Source organism: Oryctolagus cuniculus, chromosome 7 (genome assembly GCF_964237555.1).
Source record: "Oryctolagus cuniculus chromosome 7, mOryCun1.1, whole genome shotgun sequence".
Lineage (NCBI taxonomy): Eukaryota > Metazoa > Chordata > Mammalia > Lagomorpha > Leporidae > Oryctolagus > Oryctolagus cuniculus.
The window spans coordinates 120,818,028-120,834,479 of NC_091438.1; the positions used below are offsets into that span (position 1 = coordinate 120,818,028).

At 42.9% G+C, this 16,452-nt stretch overlaps 1 long non-coding RNA gene across 1 annotated transcript in view; it reads left to right on the forward strand.

The window, feature by feature from the left end:
- Window positions 1-16,452, forward strand: part of LOC103350185 (translation initiation factor IF-2) — a 64,933-nt gene that overhangs the window by 48,248 nt on the left and 233 nt on the right. The window lies entirely within an intron of this gene.

Below are 16,452 nucleotides of genomic sequence, written 5' to 3' on the forward strand. Positions count from 1 at the left end.
TTTTTAAAGATTTATTTATTATTTATTTGAAAGGCAGAGTTACAGAGAGGGAGAGGGAGAAGGAGAGAGAGAGGGAGAGAGAGAGAGGTCTTCAATCCACTGGTTCACTCCCCAAATTGCTGCAATAGCCAGAGCTGTTTGAGACCCGGCTACTCCACTTCCAATCCAGCTCCCTGCTGATGCGCCTGAGAAAGCAGCGGAAGATGGCCCAAGTGCTTGGGCCCCTGCACCCACATGGGAGACATGAATGAAGCTCCTGGGTCCTGGCTTTGGATCAGCTCAGCCCTGGCTGTTGCAGCCATTTGAGGAATGAACCATCAGATGAAAGATTCTCTCTCTCTCTCTCTCTCTCTCTCTCTCTCTCTACCTCTCTACCTCTCTCTGTAACTACGTCTTTCAAATAAATAAAATAAATCTTTAAAATATTTTTTCTAAATGTTTATTTATTTGATAGGCAGAGAGAAAGCTCCTTTCTGCTACTTCATTCCCCAAATGCACACAACAGCTAAACAGCTAAGGCTGGGCTGAGGACCAAAACTGGCTGCCCAAAATGCAATCCGTGTCTCCAAGTGGGTGACAGGAACCCAAATGCTTGACCCCTCACTATGGCTTCAAAGGGTTTGCATTAGCAGGAAGCTGGAGTCAGGAGCTGGAGCCAGGTATCTAATCCAGGCTCTCCAATATATGGGGTGTGGTGTCTTAACTGCCAGGTCAAATACCTACCCATAACAATTTATTTTCTAAAAATGAAAATGCAGTACAAAGTCTGTTTTACTTCCTTATGCTTAATACATAAGTGCTCAATACTTTTTAAGATTATCATTATAATTAGAGTTGGTACTGTGGCATAGTGGGTGAAGCCAGTGCCTGCAGTGCTGGCATACCATATGGGCGCCGGTTTGAGTCCTAGCTGCTCCAGTTCGATCACCTCCCTATTGGTGTGCCTGGGAAAGCAGCAGAGGATGGCCCAAGTGCTTGGACCCCTGCACCCACATGGGAGATTTGTGTGAAGCTCCTTGCTGCAGACCGGCCCAGCTCCAGCCATTGCAACCACTGGGGGAGTAGACTGGTAGATGGAGGATCTCTCTCTCTCTAACTCTGCCTTTCAAATAAATAATCTTTTTTTTTTAAATTATCATTATAATTGCAAATGTTGATTGTAAGCTGAATGAATCTATTCAGAAGGTTTACAAGTTTTTCTAAAATAGAAATCTTATCCGAAACTCTCCTGCTTAATAATCTTTAGTGGTTTCCCACAGGCTTTAGGGTTTATAACAGTCTGGTCCCAACCTACTTTTGTAGTCTGAAATCTCTGGTGTAGTGGGAAAAAAAAACATAGAATTTGGTATCCCACTTTAGCCATTTGACCTGTTTGTTCTTTTGTAATACTGGGATAGTAATTTCTACCTCACAGATTAAATAATAGTAGTTATGATAGCTACTAGGTATTATAATTATTAAATGCTAACTAGTATATAAGAACTTCATAAACATTACCTTATGTGACCCTGTCAAGAGCCCAATGAAGTAAGTGCTTCTATTCTCAGATAAGAAAAATTAAAGGGGCTGGTGCTGTGGTTAACGCCCTGGCCTGAAGTGCTGGCATCCCATATGGGTGCCTGTTCGAGACCGGCTGCTCCACTACCAATCCAGCTCCCTGCTGTGGCCTGGGAAAGCAGTAGAAGATGGCCCAAGTCCTTGGGCCCCTGCACCCACGTGGAAGAACCGGAAGAAGCTCCTGGATCCTGGCTTTGGATCAGCGCACAGCTCTGGCCGTCGCAGTCAACTGGGGAGTGAACCAGCACGTGGAAGACTTCTCTCTCTCTCTCTTTCTCTCTCTCTTTCTCTCTCTCTCTCTCTCTCTCTGCCTCTCCTCTCTCTGTGTAACTCTGACTTTCAAATAAATAAATAATTCTTGAAAAGGAAAGAAAACTTAGAGAAGTTAAGTAACTATTAAATAGAACATTTTTCAAATACAATAGAGATTTAAACCTGGGTCTACCTGTTGTCATGGTCACAAGTGTCAATCATTGTGCACTAAAGCCTCCCTTGAAAGCATCTGTCTTAAAGGACTTTGTACACAGTAAAGGCTTGTGAACATTGACTATTAGTCACTGTCATCACCTCCTCTTTCCTTGGATCCAAAACTAAATGAACAGAGAAACTTACATTCTCCAGGCACTTTTTACAGCTCTCTGCCCTTTCCCACATTGTTCTTGTGGCCTGATGTGCTCTTATTTCCCTCTCAACATTATATTCCTTTTACAGAGCCAAGTAGGACACCACCTGCTCTGTGAAGTCTTCCTTAGGGAATGTACCTCATTCCCTCAAGGAGAGGCATTAAGACCTTTCCATCCTTGACCCTTTCCACTTGGTGAATGCTCAGTAGATAACCTTTCATCCACTTGTTCACCCCCCAAATGCCTGTAATAGGAAGGGCTGGGCCAGGCTGAAGTGAGGAACCCAGAACTCCTCTCGGGTCTCCCTTGTGGGTGGCATGATTCCAAGCACTTGAGGCATCGCCTGCTGCCTCCCAGAATGCATTAGCAGGAATGTGGATAGGAAGTGGAGTAGCAGGAACTTGAACCTATGCCACAATTCTCCTAATCTTAGATTACTTCTTTTAAAGTCAGTGAAACCAGCCAGGAGCATTTTCTTTCCAATTATGCCACAGAAAGGCTAAAGTGATTGTTGGGTGACACGCGGTAGAAAAACAAGTGTAATTCAGGAAGACCTTTCTCTCTGTCTCTCTCTCTCTCACTGTCCACTCTGCCTGTCAAAAACAAACAAAAAAACAAGTGTAATTCAAGCCATGTCCAACAGGTGGCACAATAATCATTTTCAAAGTAGCCAGAGAAATGCCCCTTTGAAAAGGGATACTTTTTTTGTTGTTGTTTTAAAGCTTTTCATTTAGTGAGAGAAATGCATAGGGGAGTGAGGGCTTTAAGGGAGAAAGAAAAGTCTGAAATTTAAGTTGGGACCCATACCAAGCAGAGAGCAGGCCAAGAGCCACGTGCAGCGAGCGTTTTGGTAATGAGCAGCCACAGGCAGCTTAGCACGAGCAGTGAAGCGAAGGCAAAGAAGAAGAGAATGATTTGGGGATGTTCCAGGCCTTTTATCTACTTCTAAAAGGGAATGGTTATGTAGTCTGGTAGGTGGGCATACAGATGGGGTCAGGTAGGTGGATGAGATCACACAGGGGCATGGTGAAATTGTGGTCTTCCAGCTCACAAATCTAATCAAATTTATCCTATATGCCTGCCTATATCATTCTCCCCTCAAAGACTTTCCAGCCCTTAACCCTAAGGACTGTTGAAGGGCATAGAATCATCTTCTATAGCAGCTTCCTGCTTATGAGGGGCATAGCCCTGCCTGTCCTGGGTCTGGAAGTCTCTGCCTATCTAACCCCACAAATTTGCTTTGTGAGCTGGAGCAGTCTAGGTCACCACCAGTGGCTGTGTCCCCTGCATGGTCAGTTACTCCCAGAAGTTGAGTTCTGAAACATGTAAGTTTGTCAATCAACATGAGCAAAACCAGAATAAAAACAATTGTGAGTGGTGTGCCCCTTGAGATGGAAAGGTTATCTTTATGTAGATTATAAACCCATTTAGCTTGAGTATAGAGAATTATAATAGAAGAACTCATTAGGAGTTTATTGTCAATACAGTTTCCAGAGAGAATCAGGAGAGGCAGGTATAGCATTTCTGCCTTAAGGAGCAACAGTCTTGATGTGAGGAAAGCAAAAGCTTTACTTAACATTTTTGTTTTTGAAGAAGTACTTACGATCTCTGATTGCCTTACAGGAATAATCAGGCATGTCTTTTTAAAAAAAAAAAAGATTTTATTTATTTATTTGACAGGTATAGTTACAGACAGTGAGAGAGACAGAAAGAAAGGTCTTCCTTCCGTTGGTTCTCTCCCCAAATGGCTGCCACAGCCGGGGCGCTGTGCTGATCCGAAGCCAAGAGCCAGGTGCTTCCTCCTGGTCTCCCATGCAGGTGCAGGGGTCCAAGCACTTGGGACATCCTCCACTGCCCTCCCAGACCACAGCAGAGAGCTGGACTGGAAGAGAAGCAATCAGGACTAGAACCTGGTGCCCATATGGGATGCCGGCGCCACTGGGGAAGGATTAACCAAGTGAGCCAAGGCGCCGGCAGGCATGTCTTTTTTAGTTCACCCGTGGAGACTTAAGAGGTAGAAGTTTAATCCTAATTTCACGGAGGTAGTTGTGTTCAGTAATACCTAGTAAGGTCCCTTCCATTTAAGCTGCAACTGATCTGAAGAGGATCTTTCTATGAATGGCTTGCTCAGGAATTTCTAAAGTTGGAGCTTTTGTTAAAAGCTCCTTATTTCTTTGGAATGTCTTTTGTAGCTCCCCTGTTGAGCACAGTGCGTCTGCATCAAGGCCTTTTAAAGCACTATACTAAAAATTGGAATCCAAATTCCATAGAATCCTGCCATTCCCAGAAATATCCTTAGTTGCCTTTTTATATAGAATAGCTTTCTCTTCTTGACCGAGAGAGCACACTTTCCTGGAGTTAGAACATATCCCAGGTAATCTACCTCTAGTTTAGAAACCTGAGCTTTGTTTGGGAAGTTCTGTATCCTCACTTTCCAGATTTTGGGGAAAGGGATACTTGTAACAATAATATTTTCATACTGCTCACAAAGCTCTTTTAATATGTGCTTTACATGCATTCTTATCTGCATTTTACAAATGAAGAAGGAAATTGAGGAGACTTCCAGGATCTTTTTGGAACACATTTTCAATTAGATAAGAGCCTAACAAGCCTTGTGATTTCCTTCCAAATTACCTCCTCATTCCTTGGTAATGTATGAAATATTACATTATGAGATTAATCTCTTTGAGCCTTCTTTTAAAAATAAATACTTGAAAGGCAAAGAGACTAACCAATAGACAGATTTCTCAAATGCCTGAAATAGCCAGGGCTGGACCAGTCCAAAGCCAGGAGCCAGGAACTGAATCCAGGTCTCCCACATGAGTGGCAGGTACCCAATTACTTGAGCTATAGCCTCCCAGGGTGCACATTAGCAGAAAGCTGGAATAGGGAGCAGAACCAGAACTTGAACCCAGGCACTCCTATTTGGGATGGGGGCATCCCAAACAATGTCTTTAGTGCTGTGCCAAACACCTGCCCTTGAGCCTTCAAATTTTAAATATTTAGATGGAGGGGGAAGGGAAAAATAGCACATATTTTTTAAACATTTATTTATTTGTTTATCTAAAAGGCAGAGCAACAGAGACAGGAGGAGAGAGAGAGAGAGAGAAAGAAAGAATATTTTCCATCCACTGGTTCACTGCCCAAATACCTGCAACAACGGGATGGATGGGCCAGGCCTAAGCCAAGAGCCAAGAACTCCATCCAGGTCTCCCACATGGGGGACAGAGGCCCAAGAACCTGGGCCCATCTTCAGCTGCTTTTCCAAATGCATTAGCAGAAGCTGGATCAGAAACATAGCCGGGTCTCAAATCAGCACTCATATGGGATACTGGCATCACAAGTAGAGTCTTAACTCACAAATCCACCACACCACAACACTCGCTCATTATTGTAGTCTGTTTGCACTTTGGTGTAAAAAGTTACAAATGTGTTCTTGAGAGCCACCTGGCCTAAGTAGGTTGGATGGCCACAGTGAGGGTGTGTACCAGTACTGCAGACCTAAAGAAGAACCACAAAGATGAGACACATGGTGTGTAGAGGAAAGGAAGGAAGAACTGTATGAAGTTCATTAACACTTCTGCCATAGGCCAGCCTGGTTCTCTATTGCTATAGCCATTGCCTGGGGGACTCCATTCATCAAGAGATTTGTTGTCCCAGGAATCAATGACAGCACAGTTCAAGACAGTATATAATTAAGTAGTAATGTCTAGGAAGTTTTCAAGAAACCCTTCTTAGCATCCTTTATCTAGCGAGAAGCTAGAAAACTGAAACTCACATTGAGGGTTATAAGAATGAAACCTGGAGTAAAATATAGTAGTAAAACCTGTAATTCTAAGTTTAGCATTTGGAGTTCAGTATTAGAACTACAAATTTTAATAGAACTTGAATGTCAGAAATAGAATATGGGAGGTCATAGATTAGAATTTGGTGTTTCAAATACAGAACCTTAGATTTCCATTATTGAAAATTCTCAATTAGAATTTCTGATTGTAATTGTGGAATATAACTGCAGGATTCAAATTCAGATAGTAGAGCTATGCTTCCACTAGTAGAATTTTGGTTTCCAAGTAGCAGCTAAATTCTAGTGTAGAATCCATGGCATCAGAAGGTAACACCTGAAGTTTCAAATGTAGATTTTGGAGGTCAGTCTATGAGAGGTCTTCAAAAAGTTCATGGAGAGTGCATTACCAAAAACTACGTATGGATCTCAAATTTTTTACACCAAAATAAACAATCTTAAATTTAATTTTCTGTTAACTTTTTGAAGTACCCTTATAGAATCTGAGACTTTGAATTTGGCACCTGGAGTTCTTGTAGTATTTCAGGTCATGAGAGTAAGCTCTTGAGGCCTAACAATGAAATTTCTGTTTCACAGAAGGCACCTGGAGTCCCTGAACTACAATCTGGGATTACAATAATAGAACTTAGAATTGTATTGTTAGAATTTTGCATTTTGAGACTGGCACTTTAGATCCAATAATGCAATATTGAAGTTAGAATGCTTAAAATAGAAGTATAGAATATGGGGTTCAGAAAACACAGCTTTGAGCTTTAATAAAGAATATTGAGTTACCACAGTGGAAGTGTACAATATTAAATTTTGAAATTATGAGATTGGATTCTAGCATATTAGATTCTTTTTAGAATTAACCTTGTACTGTAACAATGCTAATGGCTAATATTTATGAAGTGCTTATTGTGTGCCAGGCATCATTGTAAGTGCTTTACATAAACTATTATTGTTGCATTTGGTGCTCACAAGAAAAATAACCTGTCAGATGGTTTAAGTATCATCTCTGTTTCACAGATGAGAAAATTAAGGCACAAAAAAGCATCTTTCCAAAGGTCACACACCTAAAAAGCACAGAGATGGTATCGGACCATAAGTAGTCTGACTTCAGAGTGCATGCTTTTAACTGATGTGATAAGTACCTCTGAGTTCTAGAGTCTACAAGTGCCTTGAATTCCATTACTAAAGCTTGAAGTTTAACAGAAGCTGTAATTGCCATAATGGAAACTACAATTCCAATCGCAGCACCTTGTGGTTTGGTAATGTAATTTGTATGTCCAGCTGTAGAATGAGGGATTCACACAATAGAATCTGGATTTACAAATTATTCAGTTCTGAAATGAGAGTTCCAAATGAAGAATTTTGATTTAATCCCAAAAATTGAAGTCAAAAATTCTACTAGCAAAAATTCAGCCTTAATCGTTAACCTTTGAGTCTGATTCCAGTAATGAAATCTGCATTTCTGAGAGTAAAGCCCAAGATCTTGCAGTAGAATTTTAGTTTCTGTGAGTACAAACTTGAGTTTTCATAGTAGAATCTTCTAGGAGATTAATACCTGGGGTTTTGATAGTAGACTCTAAAATTGGCAAAGTAGATCCTCAGATTCCAAGTTTGGGAATTAGGATTCTAGTAATGGAATCATAAGTTGCAATAGTAGAATATAAACTCCAGTAATAGGATCTTGGGTTCAGGGAATAAAATGTGATGTTCCAAAAGTAGGATATGTGATTTCTAAGAATAGAACCTGGCATTCTAATGTTAGAATATTAGGGCTTGAAAGTAGAACATAGGGGCCAGCACCACGGCTCTCTAGGCTAATCCTCCGCCTTGTGGCGCCGGCACACTGGGTTCTAGTCCCGATCAGGGTGCTGGATTCTGTCCCGGTTGCCCCTCTTCCAGGCCAGCTCTCTGCTGTGGCCCAGGAGTGCAGTGGAGGATGGCACAAGTACTTGGGCCCTGCACCCCATGGGAGACCAGGAGAAGTACCTGGCTCCTGCCATCGGATCAGCGCAGTGTGCTGGCCGCAGCGCACTGGCCCCGGCGGCCATTGGAGGGTGAACCAACGGCAAAGGAAGACCTTTCTCTCTGTCTCTCTCTCTCACTGTCCACTCTGCCTGTCAAAAAAAAAAAAAAAAAAAAAAAAAAAGTAGAACATAGGATTATTAGAATGTTAGAATCTGGGAATAGAATCCAAGTCGCCAAAATAGAAGCTGTTTTCAAAAGCATCATCGTGGTCTTTACTAGTAGAATCTTATTGCCCAGTGGGAGAATATGAAACTCACAGAATAGAACCTGGAATTCCAAACATATTATTGGGTTCCTAGGGTAGACTAGGATCCAACAGAACAATTTCATAAAATGGTAATAAAAAATGGACTACCCATGGTCGGATCAGGTATTCTTAGAGTAGATCTGGAGGTCCAGTATTAAAGTTCACGGAATAGCACCTAGGAATTCCAGAAAAACAAAATGAAGAATCCTGGGACTAAAAGTAGAATTTGGAGTTATGATGGTAGACTTTTGATATAGTTTTCAATTCTTACCATGTGTCAGTAGTGGATTGATTGAGCTATATTATAAAAAAAAAAAAATCCTCTGTTCAGAGAGGGGAGATTCTTAACCAGAGAGGAGTTAGTCTGCCGTCTCAGAAGTGTGGAATTGGATGGAACCTTCCAGTGTTACTGAAGACTTCTTGGCTCTAGATGAAAGAAGTCTTCCAATCAAACAGGCATTGTTGCTCCCCGTCTTCGTGGAGGAACGACACAGGACCCTGCCCTGTTCTTTTGTCTGCTCGGCCCTTCCTGGGTTTGCTGCTGGTTCTTCCCGGGTTGGCTACCGTCCCTTCCACCTCTGTGGAAGCCGGCCGGCTCTCTCGGGGGCTGCACAGGTGTTCCTTCAGATAGATGTTCCTGGTGCATGTTGTCTCTCTCCTCCTTTATAGTCCTCTTCCACCAATCCCAACTCTGCAATCAGGAGCAGGTCCTGCTGTTTATTGGTTGAACTGGAGGCAGCTGTGTAGAAGCTGTTTTCTCCTCTCCCAGCGCCATATTGTGGGAAAGCAGATGCATAGAATAAGTCTTAATTCCAGTAACTTAGTCTAGTCCGAGTTGCTCCCCACAAGGCATGTGTTATAGGCCTGTGGTATGTGCTCTGGGACGTTCCAGAGAAGACCCTGTTCTTGTTCTGAAAAGCTAGCCAGGAGTAAAGCAATATCGGTCCAACATAGGGAAGACTATAACTCAGAGCTAAAACGTGCAGGCTGGCATTATTTATATGAGGAAAGAGATCAACAGAAGCTTTTCAAAGGATAGGTAAAATCAAAAAGGAGACAGGAGATTTCAGTTAGGAAAATAATCTTAAACATGAAAGTATAATCTAACATAGTATACACTAGTAAATTATTTCAGTAAAGAAGTGTTTATGAAATAAACATTTTTGGGGCCGGCACTGTGGCACAGTAGGTTAATCCTCCGCCTGTGGCACTGGCATCCCATATGGGCACTTGTTCTAGTCCTGGCTGCTCTTCTTCCAATCCAGCTTTCTGCTGTGGCCTAGGAAAGCAGTAGAAGATGGCCCAAGTGCTTGGGCCCCTGCACCTGCGTGGGAGACTGGGAGGAAACACCTGGCTCCTGGCTTCGGATTGGCACAGCTCTGGCCATTGCGGCCATTTGAGGAGTGAACCAACAGAAGGCAGACCTTTCTCTCTGTCTCCCTCTCACTGTCTGTAACTCTACCTCTCAAATAAATAAATAGAAATCTTTAAAAAATAAATAAACATTTTTTAAAAAGACTATTTTTTTAAAAAGGTGCGTATTTGGTGCAGTGGGATAGGCCACCCTCAACCCATATAGGAATGCTGTTTCAAGTCTCAGCTGCTCTGCTTCTGATCTGGCTTTCTGCCAATGCATCCTGGGAGGCAGTAGATGATGGCCTGGTGATTAGGTTCTTGCCACCCATGTGGAAGACCCCTAAAGAGTTTCAAGATTCCAGCTTTGGTTTTGACAAGCCCTGACTGTTGTGGATATTTGAGGAGTGAACCAGTGGATGGAAGAGTCTCTTTCTCACTCTCTCTCCCTCTGCCTTTCAGGTAGAAGAAAATAAACATTAAAAAGACTTTCTAATAATAAAAAATAAATAGTTATGGAGTACATATTATTTACCAAGCACAATATAGGTCCTTGGGAAGTAAAGTGAAAACACAAGTTGTAGTCTCTGACCCTGAGGAGATCATGTAGAAAAAATAATGATGACAACTTCAGAGTTAGAAGGACCTGAGTTTGAAAAGCAGGCCTATTAACTTACTAGCTATGCAACTAGATAAGCCCCTTTATATCACTGAATTAGTTTGATTATACAAAGAGGATAGTGGTACCTTGCTTGAAGCGTGGTTATGAAGTGTGTGTGTGTGTGTGTGCACTTGAAGGCTGGTTATATGTGTTTATGTGTGTGCATGCCTCTGTAAAGAGGCACAGAGAGGATGCTACTTACTCTTGCTTGAGTAGCATTATATACAAAATGTTAATATAAAGAAGGTGACATTTGAGCTGAGTACCAAATAATGGTATAATCTTACAATCAGAGAAAGCAAATGGCATTTCAGGCAGAAGAAACAGGAATTGTAAAAGTAGTAGGCACGAAGGCCGGCGCCGTGGCTCAATAGGCTAATCCTCCACCTTGCGGCGCCGGCACACCGGGTTCTAGTCCCGGTCGGGGCGCCGGATTCTGTCCCGGTTGCCCCTCTTCCAGGCCAGCTCTCTGCTATGGCCAGGGAGTGCAGTGGAGGATGGCCCAGGTGCTTGGGGCCTGCACCCCACGGGAGACCAGGAAAAGCACCTGGATCCTGGCTCCTGCCTTCGGATCAGCGCGGTGCGCCGGCTGCAGCGGCGGCCATTGGAGGGTGAACCAACGGCAAAAGGAAGACCTTTCTCTCTCTGTCTCTCTCTCACTGTCCACTCTGCCTGTCCAAAAAAAAAAAAAAAAAAAAAGTAGTAGGCACGAAGGGAACAAGTACTTTGGAAGACCTATCATTGATGAGTCTAGAGAGCTGGGTGGGGCCAAACAGTGAAGGGTCTTTAGTGTCAGGCTAATGGTCTTTAGGTGATGACAAATCACTGAAATGTTGTTAACAGGGAATTCACTCAACAAAACTATATTGAATAGGTTCACAGACTGTTATATCCTTCAGCTTCCACACATCAACTGCTGATTCCTTTGTTTAGTCCACTTTTCATTGCCTGCCTGTTAAGGGCCTAGCAATGTGCTGGGGCACTCAGAATATTAATGATGATGGAGGTGGCCCTTCCCTGATGATGATAACCTCATTGGGACTACATGAGATCAAGTATGCAACATCAGTCCGTGAACGGGAAATTTCTTAGATAAATGTGAATTCTTGTAACTATTGGCATTTGGATCAGGGAAAAGTCCAGTTTTCTGTGGCACACTCAGAAAGCCAGGACAGCTGAGGTGTCTCCAGGGATAGCTATTTTCTAACAGCCTGGACAGACTTTCAGTCCTTCTCTCTTGTCCTCTTGCTGCACCTCTTAGAAACATTTGAAACACTTGATTTCCTTGCCTTTCTTGTTGTGACGCTCCCCGGGGTCTATCCCACTTCTCTAATCGCTCTTCCTCACTCTGCTTTGACAATTCTTTCTCTTTTGCTTCCTTGAGTGTTGGCGCTTAGTAAGTGCTCAGTGTTGGTATTTCTTCTTTAAGTCCTCACTCTCAACTTACACCTTGAATCACCATCTTTTGACTGTATATCTATTCTGTATTTTCAGTCCATACACTTGTATGTTCTGAATGTCAGACTTGCGGGGCCGACTGTCTCCTCAGATTTTCTACTTGGATGTAACGTGTTCAAAGTCAGAGTCAGGATCTCCTCACACACATTGGTTTCTCTTTCATATTCTTCCTATCTATAAATGGCTTCACCATTCATTCCTTGGCTCATGTCAGAAACCTCGAATTTGGTTCCTTCTATTTCCTTATCTCCCACATCCAATCAAGTCTTGTCAACTCTGTCTCCTAAATATCATTCAACTCCATCCAGTTATCTCCATCCCAGTGTCAGTATGTTAGTACAAATCTCCATCATTTCTCCCCGTGGTAGCCTTCTAACTGATAATTTCATCTATTTTCTATACACCAAAGGGGTCTTTTTAAAATGCTATTCTGGGGACAGGTGTTTGGTGCCCCAGTTGGGATGCCATGTGGACACTTGCATCACATGTTAGAGTCCCTGGGTTTGAGTACTGGCTCTGCTTCTGAGTTCAGCTTACTACTAAAGTGTACCCTGGGAGGCTTCAAATGATGGCTCAAGCATTTGGGTCACTACCTCTCATGTGGGAGATCTGAACCAAGTTCTCAGTTCTTGGTTGGGAATTGAACCAGCAGATGGAAGATCTCTCCTGGTCTGTCTCTGTCTCTCTGCCTTTCAAATAAATAAAATTTTTTTTTTTTTTTTTTTTTTGACAGGCAGAGTGGACAGTGAGAGAGAGAGACAGAGAGAGAAAGGTCTTCCTTTGCCGCTGGTTCACCCTCCAATGGCCGCCGCTGCAGCCGGCGCACCGCGCTGATCCTGGCAGGAGCCAGGAGCCAGGTGCTTTTCCTGGTCTCCCATGGAGTGCAGGGCCCAAGCACCTGGGCCATCCTCCACTGCACTCCCTGGCCATAGCAGAGAGCTGGCCTGGAAGAGGGGCAACCGGGACAGAATCCGGCGCCCCAACCGGGACTAGAACCCGGTGTGCCGGCGCCGCAAGGTGGAGGATTAGCCTATTGAGCCACGGCGCCGGCTCAAATAAATAAAATTTTAAAATAAAAATATTTTTATTGCTTAAAAAATATGGACAGTCATCTGAGCTGTTTGAAAAATGGTCCAGACTTGCTTGACAGGGTTACTACAAACCTTAAATTTACAAATAACATAAAATCTGCAAAGCAAAATTAAGCAAAGTACACTAAAACAAGATATGTCTGTGTGGTAATTTCTAATGTATTCCGTCCACATCCATTAGCTGGCATTCTTCTAAAAAGAACTTTGCCTCCAACTGGGGATGAAGTAGATAATTTTTTCTTAAAATGCATGATAAATATTTAATTTTTTAATCTACTAATTTTTAGAGTAACAGAGAGTGGTAACTGGAAGGGAGGATGGGCAGGCATAAAAGCCAAACTAGATAAATTCTGAGATGAATAGTTTTGGGGTTTTTCTTTTGTGGTATAGGCATGCAGGTGACATCAGATCCCCATTTTGTCAGCCTGAAGGAAAATGGGGCACAGAAAACTGGTGCTAAGGTTGCTATGTCAGCAAAAATGATCTCTTATCCCTGACCCAGATCCAGGGGTCTGGTGTTCCCAATAGAGTGTGTTTTGTGTGTGTGTAGAACTATGTAAGTGGAATAACATCTCAGACCCTTTATGGTTCAGGACTTAACACTTTATAGCTTCCTTTCTCTCTGCCCCCAGACGCAGTATTCTGTTAAGAATCACATGTTATGTTTAATTGTCAAGTCTCTCTAGTGACTTTTAATATTTGCTCTTTAATCTTTGTAATTCATCACACTGACACTTTTTAAATAGTTCACATCTTTTTTTGTAATTTTCTTCTTTCTGACACATAAAAATGTGCATGGGGTTCGAAGGAAGATATTCGGTGCAGCAGTTAAGACTGCTTGGGATACTGACATCCCATATCAGAATGCCTGGTTCAAGTCCCAGCTCCTCTGCTTCCAATCCAGCATCTTGTTAATGTGCACCCTGGGAGGCACCAGATGGTTCAAGTAATTGGGTCTCTGCCAACCATGTGGGATGCCTGGATTGGGTTCTAGGCTCTTGGCTTTGGCCTGGCCTAGCCTGACTGTTGGAAGTATTTAGGGAGTGAACCCACAGATGGAAGATCTCTGTCTCTGCTGTTCAAATAAAGTGAAAATAAATAAATTTTTTGAAAAGTACACTGGGATGGGCATTTGGTGCAGCTGTCAGGACACTGCTAAGGATGCCCACATCTCATATTGGAGTGCCTGGGTTCAGATCCTGCCTCTGTTCCTGATTCTAGCTTCCTGATAATGTGCAGCAGGTTATGGCTCAAGTGATTGAGTCCCTGCCACCTACATAGGAGACCTAGATTGAAATACTGGCCCCAGACTTCTGCTGCCCAGCCCTAGGTGTTGTAGGCTTTTGGGGAGTGAACCAAAAGATGGAAAATCCCTCTGTGTGTCTGTCTCTCTGCCTTTCAAATATGTAAATAAATAAATATATACTTATATTCTCTTTTGCACCTTGCTTTGTTACTTAATAATATATCCCAGAAATTATGATACACTTGTATATGATGATCTCCCTTTTTATAGCTGCATAATACTTCATTGGTTAGCTACCTTCTTTTTTCCTGGTATATAGCACAGGTATAGAACAGGTACTCAGTGACTATTTATTGAGGTGGATTTTTCTCCTCCTCCAAAAAAGAGGTCAACAGTGAACAGTTGAGCAAAAGTGCAATGTGTCACCCAGAGTTTAGTTTGGAGTCAGGCAAACTTGGGATACAAATCCAGCTCTCCTGGTGTTAGACAGTTTGCCACAGTGGTTAGGCAAGCAAGCCCTGAAACCAGAATATCTACATTGAACTCCACCACTTTAACTGAGTTTCTTTTTTTCTTTTAAGATTTATTTATTTATTTGAAAGAGTTTCACACACACACAGAAAGAAAGAGAGAGAGAGAGAGAGAGAGAGAGAGAGAGAGATCCATCTGCTGGTTCACTCTCCGCAAAGGCCAGAGCTGCGCCAATCCGAGGCCAGGAGCCAGGAGCTTCTTACAGGTCTCCCACGTGAATGCAGGAGCCCAAGGACTCGGGCCTTCCTCCACTGCCTTCCCAGGCCATAGCAGAGAGCTGGGTCAGAAGTAGAGCAGCCTAAACTTGAACATGTGCCCATATGGGATGTCAGCACTTCAGGCAGTGGCTTTACCCATTACGCCATGGCATCAGTCCCAGCTGGGTTTCTTATACTAAATCAAGTATGCTTCTGATTCCTCCTCTATAAAATGAAGACAATGAGAGCAGCTACTTCAAATGGTTACTGTGGAGATTAAATGAGTTAAAACATGCAACTCATTGAGAACAGGGCCTAGCACATAGTATGAGTTTACTAAATGTTAGTTAAAACTTTATAAGTAACCTTTTCATAAACTTCAGTTTCTTTTTTTTTTTTTAATTTTTTGACAGGCAGAGTTAGACAGTGAGAGAGAAAAACAGAGAGAAAGGTCTTGCTTCCGTTGGTTCACCCCCCAAATGGCCGCCACGGCAGGCACACTGCGCTGATCTGAAGCCAGGATCCAGGTGCTTCCTCCTGGTCTCCCATGCGGGTGCAGGGCCCAAGCACTTGGGCCATCCTCCACTGCCTTCCTGGGCTACAGCAGAGAGCTGGACTGGAAGAGGAGCAACCGGGACAGAATCTGGTGCCCCGAAGCTGGGACTAGAACCCGGTGTGCCGGTGCTGCAGGGATTAGCCTAGTGAGCTGTGGTGCCAGCCTTCAGTTTCTTCATATGTAAAATAGGGCTAGTAAGACCTATCCAACAGAGAAGCTACCAAGGACTAAGTGAGATAAAGTATGGAAAGCACTTCAGTACAATGACCAGCCCAGAGAAGCCATTGGTAAATGGTAGCTGTCTAGACTTGGGGACACAGAGGGGTATGTTACTGGGAAGATTTCTGGTACCATAAACCCCCTAAGGGACTCTGTCTTTTTCACTGACTCAGGTCCAAACATAGTACCTGTCACATTGACATGGAGTTAGATAAATCTCTTTGTGATTAAATTCCAGCCATTTCACCTCTGAGCTGTGTGATTTTGGAAAGTTACTTTACTTTTATGATCCATATTTTCCTCATAGATAAAACAGGAATAACAACAGAATCTATCTCAGGGTTGTTATTGGAATCACATAGCCAGAGTGTAAAGCTAGCTGGTCTCACCTTGGAAGATTCTTGCTCCTGATTGTATACATCACAACACATTTTTATGATTCTTTCCCTATAGTGGCCATGAGATTGTGACCTGCAGACCTCCAGCCATAGAGATGGTAATTGACTAAGGTTCAGGATGCTGAACTCAAAAATCCATCACTGTACTTGTATTAAGGATAAGACAACAATGGGTTGACCCCATCAATGATTGAGTATGTAGAAAAAAAAAAAAAAAGGCAGACAGATTGCTGGGAGGCATGGGACTCCTCTGATGGTAGACTAATTGAGGATACCCCAGTAGTCTGCCAAACCTTCCTCAGCCCGCAAGGTAGTCTAAGATGTTTCCACTCAATCTTTTCTCCCTCACTCCTTCTCTTAGGGTCAGACAGTCTGGCAGTCTGACAGCTCTCTCATTCTGTTCCAATTCCCTGCCAGTTTTCCCTTACATAGACATTTTCCCTGAAAAACCCTTGCATGATTAATACCATCTAGGATTCTTCGAGGACCCAGACTAA